Source organism: Megachile rotundata, chromosome 15 (genome assembly GCF_050947335.1).
Source record: "Megachile rotundata isolate GNS110a chromosome 15, iyMegRotu1, whole genome shotgun sequence".
In the NCBI taxonomy this organism is placed as follows: Eukaryota; Metazoa; Arthropoda; class Insecta; order Hymenoptera; family Megachilidae; genus Megachile; species Megachile rotundata.
Genome location: NC_134997.1, coordinates 9,745,015 through 9,755,670, shown reverse-complemented (window position 1 = coordinate 9,755,670; position 10,656 = coordinate 9,745,015).

The window sequence follows — 10,656 nt, the reverse complement described above, 5'->3', positions numbered from 1 at the left end:
TGCCACACACAAATCTTGGATGTTCTCACAAATTCCAAACTGGATCAAAATTGACTTCTGCTAAATTACTAATATTTACAAGTTATAAATTTTCAATCTTGTCAAATTCTAAATTACTAATGTTGACAAGTTACAAATTTTCAATCTTGTCAAATTCTAAATTTCTAATCTTGTCAAGTTCTAAGTCTTCAATCTTATCAAGTTCTAAATCACCAAGTTTTATCAAAATCTGAAGCAAGTGTATCTAACCTCAATGCAATCCAAAATGGCGGACGAACTTCGTAATTTAAACACCAAAAACGTTTGAATGTTTCTTAAATTTTTATATATTTAAGAGGTTATGTGTATATATTTAAGAGAATTTTTGTGTTATATATTTAAGAGGTTATGTTTGTGTATATTTGCAGTCCACCAAGTACCTAACCTTTACGCTGCGACCCAAAATGGCGGAACTCCATGACTCAAACACCAGAAACGTTTGAACGAATCTCGAAATTTTGATATATTAAAATGGAGGTTATGTTTCTGCATATTTGCAGTCCACCAAGTACCTAACCTTTACGCTGCAACCCAAAATGGCGGAACTCCATGACTCAAACACCAGAAACGTTTGAACGAATCTTGAAATTTTGATATATTAAAATGGAGGTTACGTTTGTATATATTTGGCCACCATGTATGATCGGACAAACACGAGAGATATTCAGTAAGGTGCATGACACATCGAGAGAAGAGAACGGGCCACGCTATCTTGGCCGTTCACATCGGTTCAGAGGTCAATCAATTGAAAAGAGAAAAGGAAGAACAAAAAAAAAAGGAGGAATGATCGTTAACGGGCGCCCCGCGTTAATGGGCACCGCGTTATAATTGAAACGACAATCTTTAATGTAGCAATTATTCTTGGACGGGGTAATAGGTTTTTTACGAGGCGATCGTTTATTAATAGATCCGAGAGGCGCATCTTGCCTGGCTGGTCAACAATCCTTTACTATCGTCCGAGGAATCGTGTCAGAGTGTGCAGAATATTCCAGGAAATGTGGAGAGTATCGTTTCCAGATACAATGTAATCCTTGCTTTCTGTGAAAATTATTTAGGTTGCGTGGAATTATTGGAGTGAGTTAGACAGCAGGTTTTTAAATTTTTATGTGATGAGTGAGCTTAGAATTTAGATAAGTTAAAATTAGGTGTGGTTTGATTAGGTTGGTGGATGTATTTTAATAGTTTAGGTTGGATGTGCTGGGTTTGGGAAAGTCTAAATTTCCTGTGTTTTAAGTTTTCAGAGTATTGCATTTCCTAGGTTCTAAATTTTTCAACTTTTAGGCTTTACAAGGTTTAAATTTCTCAAGTTGTAAATTTCCCAAATTCTAATTTTCCCAAGTTGCAAAAGGCCCAAATTCATTTTCCCAAGTTGCAAATTTCCGAAGTTCTAATTTTCCCAAGTTGGAAATTTCCCAAATTCTAATTTTCCCAAGTTGCAAAAGGCCCAAATTCATTTTCCCAAGTTGCAAATTTCCGAAGTTCTAATTTTCCCAAGTTGGAAATTTCCCAAATTCTAATTTTTCCAAGTTGGAAATTTCCCAAATTCTAATTTTCCCAAGTTCCAAATTTCCCAATTTGTAAATTTACCAAATTATAATTTTCCCAAGTTCTAAATTTCCTAAATTCTAAATTTCCCAAGTTACAAATTTTCCAAATTCTAAATTTCTCAAGTTACAAATTTCCCAAATTCTAAATTTCCCAAGTTTGAAATTTCCTAAATTCTAAATTTCCCAAATTGTAAATTTCTCAAGTTACAAATTTCCCAAATTCTAATTTTCCCAAGTTCCAAGTTTCCCAATTTGTAAATTTACCAAATTATAATTTTCCCAAGTTCTAAATTCCCTAAATTCTAAATTTCCCAAGTTACAAATTTTCCAAATTCTAAATTTCTCAAGTTACAAATTTCCCAAATTCTAAATTTCCCAAGTTTGAAATTTCCTAAATTCTAATTTCCCAAATTCTAATTTTCCCAAGTTGCAAATTTCCCAAGTTCTAAATTTCCCAAACTCTAAATTTCCCAAGTTACAAATTTCAAAAATTCTAAATTTCCCAATTTATAAATTTCCCAAGTTGGAAATTTCCTAAATTCTAATTTCCCAAATTATAATTTTCCCATATCCTAAATTTCCCAATTCTAAATTTTCCCAAACTCTAAATTTCCCAAACTCTAAATTTCCCAACTTATAAATCTCCCTCGTTGTAATTTTCCTAAGTTACATTTCCCTACTGCTAAATCTCTCAATCTCCAAGTTCATCAATCTCAAATTTCCTTAAACTCTAAGTTCCTCAAACGTTAATTTCCCTGAACATTTCCCTTCCAACATTCCTAACTTCTAATTTCCCTAAGTTCTAACTTGCTTAAATCATAAATTCCTATATTTCCAACATTCTTACGCCTTAATTTCCTAAAATTCTGTCTTCCAGAATTTTTCTGTCTTCTTCAAGTTCCTCAAACTTAGAATAAGTTCCTCCAACTTAGAACAAGTTCCTCCAACTTCCTTCTAACTAGTAACGACACCACGCTATTTATTATTACACGTAAATAATTGTTGATAAATATTGATTTGTTGTCCTTAAAACCAGCCAGCCACAATCGCCAAGCAAATATTTATTTTGTCTTATGGTATTATGTCTCAGGGTAATGTATGCGCCACGAGATTACTTTATCAGAGTAAATATATGAGCGAATAACAGTGAACGGGTTTATGGCGGTTCACTCGCGATGTCAATAACGAGCGAACAAGCAAATAGAGAACAATCGATTTTTTACCGGAAACGTTTTGATCGTCGACGAAACAAACGCTTGGTTGTTTACCAATTTTGATTGGGAGTTATCGATACCTCAATGAGTCATGGGTAATATGTCAAGTGAAATCGGGGAATCTCTCTGCAACGTTTACGGAAACATTTACGAAATCTGCGAAATTATTCAATCTTGAAATAAGGTCTTGACATTAAAAATTCATCTCAACGTGTAGTGGAAATCAATATTCATAATCGATCGTTGATGATGTAAGAGGAAATTGAAATTTTCGCGCTGCGAATTCACGCAACGTTTCTGCGCATGCGCGGTGGATCCCGCCACCATTCGCCTTTCAAATACCGCGAAAAATGATTTCTTTCGAATTAATTATGATGTCAAGCTGATTTTCGCCGATAAAATTTTGCAATAAATTAATAAATTATTTCACTACACACTTATGAAAGTTATAGTCTCGAATTTACTTCAAATTTATAAAAGTTTCAAACTATATAGGAAAATTGAAGGAATTAGTTTTTCATTGTTTTGAATATGTCAATAACTTTATCGTCGACCATAAAAAAAACGTAGGGCCGATAGTAGTGTCTTAAAATAGAGATTATGAAGCTAAAAATTGATTACTCCTCGGTTTCGATTTTAGCTGCACAGGGCAGTGATCAACAAAGGTCATTCGAAAATATTTTTAGACTTAGATCCAAGGGAAAAACAAAAAATATCGGGTCACAGAACTGAACTGACTAAAAATTATAGGCACATAATTGGCCCCTGTAGGATCTCTAGATAAGAAGATAGATCGTCAATAACTCTCCCCTTTCCTTGAACCATGCAACCAACAAACAACATCTACAAAAAATATCAATAAAGTTTCAGTTCCTAGAATTTCAGGTCTTGGAGGATGTTGAAGCACACAGACTTGTTTTTTCATCAAAAATTCACGAACAAGTTCTGTGACATGGTGCGTCATGCAACAGAAACCAACTTTCCGCTCGATATTCGGGCCTCACGAACGATCTTCCGCAAATGTTCCATAACCCAGATAATATTCGCCATTAACATTTTGTCCCTGCGGAACGAATTCCCGAAGTATAATTCCTTCAGAATCGTAAAAGCAAATTAACATTGTCTTCTCGAGGGACTTCTGGAATCGCAATTTTTTGATTTTGGAGAGCCTGGAGATTTCCACGTAGCACTTTGGCGCTTTGTTCGAGGTTCATACTTGAAGCACCAAGTCCCATCACTAGTTACAATTGATTCCAGGAATGTACAGTTTCGTCCGGCTGTTTTGATAAGATCTCGCAATATTCAACGCGAGCAATTTGTTGCGCTTGCTCGTGATTTTGTGACACGGTGACGGAAGGTTCTGTCGCATTAAACGCTATAAGTTTACAATTCGTTGCTCGATTCCAATGATTGTTGTGTTTTGTAGGGTATACTGTTTTCAGATAACATGTTTTAATAGATGGCGCTAGTTTTCCTTAAATTTAAGTTCCGTTACTTTTCCGACATACTGTGTGGAAGGGCTCCTTGAGTACTAGCGAGAAAGTCAAGTCTCATGCGCCGTCTAGTGATGAACATACAAATCGCCATAACTTTAACCGGTGTTAGAGTAACGTTCTGTAAATCTATTCGTTCTATCTCACAATAAAGATTGTTGTGTTTTGCAGAAGAGGTATACTATTTTCAAATAACATGTTTTAATAGATGACGCTAGTTTTCCTTAAATATAAGTTCCGTTACTTTTCCGACATTTGAGAATAGTTTGAATATTCCTATCTGTGACGATATTTAATAAAGTGGAATAGAGATTGATAATGTCTACGACCCTGAAAGAGGTCCACCAAGGTCCAAAACAACTTTCCCGATAAACTATCAGATCTGAAATATGTCCTCCATCGATGTCCCCTTAATTAACGACCGAACTGTGACACTGGAATGCGTTAGAGTTCAATGTCCCCAGCAGAGAACCCCCACAATTCGTCAAAAATCATTCTTATCCCTGTTAAAGCTCTGTCCGGAGTCAACAACCCAACGTAAAAACCATAATTCCCGAGGTCGATGTCAGTGTCCTCTCGATCGCCGGTTCATCGACACGAATCGATCGATCGGAATCCCTTTATCTTATCCAGCGTCCCTTTCGTACTCCATTTTTTAATCGGCCGGTGAAACTGGCGGGCGCGCTTTTTTTCGGAGCCCGTGGCGTGGCCAGGGCAACCGATAAACGTGATAAGGGCAGCGAGTTACACGCGGCGATAACCCCGTGGTGCTCGCATGAGGTCAACCGGCGTCCGGCACGCTTTTCATCTACACGGCCGACTTCATGGCGTCTATATTTAGATTATCAATGGCCGGTTTGGTGTACCAGGAAACACCGATTCAGGAGAAACGGATCCAGAATTCCTGGTATTGGCCCGGATGAGTGTGTGACGGGACTCCTCAAATGCCTCGGCTGTTATACCATGAGGAGAGTAATTTCCTAATCGATTTTCCGATCATTTGCAAAATGATTTATCGTAATGCTTATGTGGTAGAGATAGTTGTGTCGGGGATAAAAATAATTAGTTATCAATTTTAAGATTTGTTCAAGGCTGAAATTGTCTTCGCTGGAGCGAAATTTTGTGCGAAGTGAGTCAAGGTGAGGGGAAACGAGTTCAGTCGCGGAGCAATTGTTATTGAGTTCTGTTTTTGTACTACATAAATAACTACCCTATTCAGATGAGGCAAATAGTCAAATAACTAATGTAGCTAAAATATGAACAACCTTTGAAGAAGTTAAATATGATTAATACTTGAGGCAGCTAACTATGTACATTTCTTGGAGACACAAAATATGAACAACCTTCAAAAAAGTTAAAATATGGACAACCCTTAAAGAAGCAAAAATATGAACAACTCTTAAAAAATCTAAAATGTGGACAATCCTTAAAGAGAGCAAAGATATGAACAGTCCTTAAAAAAACTAAAATATGGACAATGCTTAAAGAAGCTAAAATATGGACAATCCTAAAAAAAATCTAAAATATGGACAATTTTCAAAAAATCTAAAATATGAGCAACCCTTGAAGCAGTTAAATATGATCAATCCTTGAAGTAGCTAACTATGTGCAATCCTGAAAGACACAAAATATGAACAACCCTTAAAAAGCTAAAATATGAATAACCCTATAAAAACCAAAACTTGAACAGCCCTCAAAGAATCTAAATATGAGCAACCCTATAAGAACCAAAACTTGAACAACCCTCAAAGAATCTAAATATGAACAACCCTTGAAAAGTTAGAAGATGAACCCTCAAAAGAGCTGAAAGTACAACTCTTAAAGAAATTAAATATTGAAGAACTCAATCTTGAAGAACCCAAATAAAAGAACTCTTCAAGAACTCTTTATGTATAAACAACCCTTGTTATATTCTTCAAGTATTAACAGTAATAATCGATTATTAAAGTATTAATAAAGTAATGAACAGTAGGTCAATTAATTAAGAAGAATGGTTTAGTAAGATAATAAATTTGTGAAGAGATCATATTCAAGAATGGCGGACAGGGTGTTACGAGACTAGACAGAGATAGGATGGAGCTGTAGCAAAAATAGTCGACGTGATCGCAGTTCCGCAAGAGGTCGTGAAGGATTATATTGATGTTCGATGTATACTGCGTTATCGTTAATCTTTAGATTGAACCACGTACTCGTTTCGCAAGGTTCCATTTTGCGAATCTGAGGTGGCGCGAAATTTGAACGATGCGAGATGGGTAGATGGTTTAGAGTTGATAATTGAGTGATAATATGAGGATTGTGAGGGAAGTTTTGGGGAAAGTGTTTGAGGAAGAGGGTTTTTAGTATTAGGAAGTGTAGATTGGAGGTTTGAGGGAATTGGGGTAAATTGGGGAATTGGGAAGAAGGTTGGGAAATTTAGAATTTGGAGTGTTGGGAATTTGGGGGGTTGGGAATTTGGGGGGTTGGGAATTTGGGACGTTTGGAATTTGGGAAATTTAGAATTTGGGGGGTTGGGACTTTGGGGGGGTTGGGAATTTGGGACGTTTGGAATTTGGGATGCTGGGAATTTGGAACGTTTGAAATTTGGGGGGTTGGGAATTTGGGACGCTTGGAATTGGGGGTGCTGGGAATTTCGGAAATTTAGAATTTGGAGGGTTGGGAATTTGGGACGTTTGGAATTTGGGGGATTGGGAATTTGGGAAATTTAGAATTTGGAGGGTTGGGAATTTGGGACGTTTGGAATTTGGGATGCTGGGAATTTGGGACGTTTGGAATTTGGGGGATTGGGAATTTGGGAAATTTAGAATTTGGAGGGTTGGGAATTTGGGACGTTTGGAATTTGGGGTGCTGGGAATTTGAGACGTTTGGAATTTGGGGTGTTGGGAATTTGGAACGCTTGGAATTTGAAGTGTTGGGAATTGGGGACGTTTGGAATTTGGGAAATTTAGAATTTGGGATGCTGGGAATTTGGGAAATTTAGAATTTGGATCATTGGGAATTTGGGAAATTTAGTATTTGGAGCATTAGGAATTTGAAAATTCAGAATTTGAAAATTTGCGACTATAGAATTAAAAAATTCTAAAATATCGAATCAGAAAATTTCAGAATTTGAATTGAATATAACAACCTAAAAAATAATTAAAATATGCAAACTTCAATCGCAATTACTAATATCACCATCACAATTTACAATAATTAATCACTTCTCCCAATCACTATTAATCATATTTCTCCCTAATCGCGCAATAATGATGCAATATAATACGATGCATGTTTACATAATACTTCCAGCTAACGTTTCAACATATTTTCAATATTCGCACGAATTCATTAACTTCAGAGAAGTTAAAACTTGCCAGCAATGTCGCACGTGGAGTTCAAAATGTAAACATGTTTGGTGAATCGTTTTTGACCCGTAGTTTCATTTTTCGCGCGATGGAGCATTGTATAATCGAGTTTACATTGATAATTATTCGTTTATCGTTCAACGAGATATTTCGGCTCGTTATCTATATCATACATCGTTTTTATGTTTATTATCGATGATACGAATTCACTTGATTTTGTTTATTTTTTCTTTTACATCAGAAGAAAAATGGTTGTTTTTTCTGTTGAGATAAGCATGATGGAATATTTAGTTTAACTGATTGAAAAAATATTTAAATGATATTTGAGGAAATTTGTAGATTTTAATATTTGTGTTAGATCAAATTTTTATTTGAATTTTATGTACATGTTTAGAGTATATATTTTTTTATCTTTGTGGTTTTGTTCTATATATAATTTTGTGTTTATCATTTTTATTCTTTGGGACTGATAAGGGAAATTATAAATTACAAATTACAAATTATAAATTATAAATTGTAAATTACAAATAAAAATTGCTAATAAATATTGCAAATAAAAATTGCAAATAAAAATTGCAAATTAAAATTGTAAATAAAAATAACAAATTACAAATAAAAATTATAAGCTACATATCAGAAATAAAAAATTACAAACTACAAATTACAAATAAGAATTACAAATAAAAATTACAAACTACATATTACAAATAAAAATTACAAATAAAAATTACAAACCACAAATTACAAATAAAAATTACAAACTACATATTACAAATAAAAATTAGAAATAAAAATTACAAACTACAAATTACAAATAAAAATTACAAATAAAAATTACAAACTACAAATTACAAATAAAAATTACAAATAAAAATTACCAGTAAAAATTACAAATAAAAATTACAAATAAAAATTACAAATAAAAATTACAAATAAAAATTGCAAATAATGAAAAATTAGTTAATTACAAATAACATAAGCAGTGTAAATCATAAAAGAATATATAATTGTAAAATATAAAAAAATATCTATTATAAGAGGAAAACGCATCAAAATGCTCTTTGCTTTTATTTATCAAAGAATCGATATCGAATCCCGTCAAAAAATTCCAAACCGGTTCATTGACTTCAATTTGCATTCCAAAAATATTCGATACACTTTATCACCGATAAATCCACTTTATTTCTACAATACGCATATTAATATCTCGACTGCGTTATATTGGGCACTTTTTTCTACGACAAATTAACCTCGATGCCTAAACCTCAATCGATATCCACGTTTTGTAACATGATTAACTGTTAAGTAACTTTTATTGATTTCTTAAAATATACAGTACATCGATATTTTTAACATTAACTGAGAAACGGTTGTAAAATTAACATTATAAGAATCATTAGATAACGAAATAATTACGTTTACACAAATCTGTATATAGAATATAATCTTCTGACGTCTTGTAATTATGGTCAGATTAACTAAAAATCGGTGTACAATGTAGATTTAATTTGAAATTAAAAATGAACGAGAAAACAAGAATTGATTCATGACAGTTATTGCATGTACCGTTGGCAACCCACGAGTTGGCGCGTGAGGTGTTTAGAAGAGCAGCAGTTTACATAGTTAACCGAATAATACTAAATTGATATAATATTTTAACTTTCTTCATCTGTTTTAGTATTGCAGCAGTGATTAGTTCTGACCGACGCGAATAAATCATGAGGCAAGGGTACCGATGCCAACCCACGAGTTGGCGCGTGAGGCTGACGTGTTTAGAAGAGCCACGGCAGTTTACATAGTCAACCGAATAATACTAAATTGATATAATATTTTAACTTTCTCCATCTGTTTTAGTATTGCAGCAGTGATTAGTTCTGACCGACGCGAATAAATCATGAGGCAAGGGTACCGATGCCAACCCACGAGTTGGCGCGTGAGTTGACGTGTTTAGAAGAGCTGCAATTGGTCGGAATAGAAAAATGGACGCCTCACGTATTTTCGGCGATGCAATTGGCTCGCGGTCGGTACATTAGACCAAAAGCAATGACGGAAACGAGAGTGAGATAGTGCGGTTCAGCAGTTGTTATTATTCTTATTTGAAGTGTGGAAAACTTCTTTTATTTTGGGTGACTGAAGTGTGGGAATTTTGTTTCACGCGCCAACTCGTGGTTTGACATCAGTACACGTTAAAATATGAAACCAATTAAGATCTCTCTCAAACCTTGAAACTCTATTAATGAACCTTGACTTAATCTTAAGGAAAACGCAGAAAATATTACCTCACAGGAAAGTGCGTAGAATTCATGCGAAATAAAAGTGAGTCACCCTAATCTACGCTATCAGCATGCGAAAGACGTAGACATAGTTCGACAGAGGCTTGACAATAACTGACAAAGGAACTGTTTAATGTTTCTTACATAAAAGTAATAATAACCATCAGTTATTGTGCCACGCTACCTAACCCAGACCTAACTCAGCGCCTACAGTGGCGAAAGTGCAATTGAAACGATGTTGGTTTTATTCCATACAGCAGGAGGGCCGCGAATTGCGAAATAAATCGTTAAAAGTTTGACCTAGCGACATTGATACGAAGCATCTCGATTAGAATGATGTGTATGTGTGTACTTATGTGTAGATCTGCGTTTGATTTCTGCTTTGGCGCCATTGAGGTTCGTCTGCAACGCAAGACTTCCGCTAGTTTGTTTGTTTGAGGAATTGAATTTTTTCAAGTGTAACTGGATACTTTGACTCGTTTGGAGGATTTGGAAGTTTGTAGAGTTTTGTAGATAGTAATTTTCAATTTTGTATATTTGTTATTTTATAGTTTTCAAGTTTAGGAATTTACTACCCTACAGTTTTCAATTTTTGTAAATTTACTACTCTACTATTTACTATTTTACAAATTTATAACTCAACAATTCTCAAATTTCAAAATACTTACATTTTCATATTTCCTAACCGCCAAATTCTAGAAGATGCAAATTCCTATATTGCCAAGTTTCAAAATTCCCAATTCCCA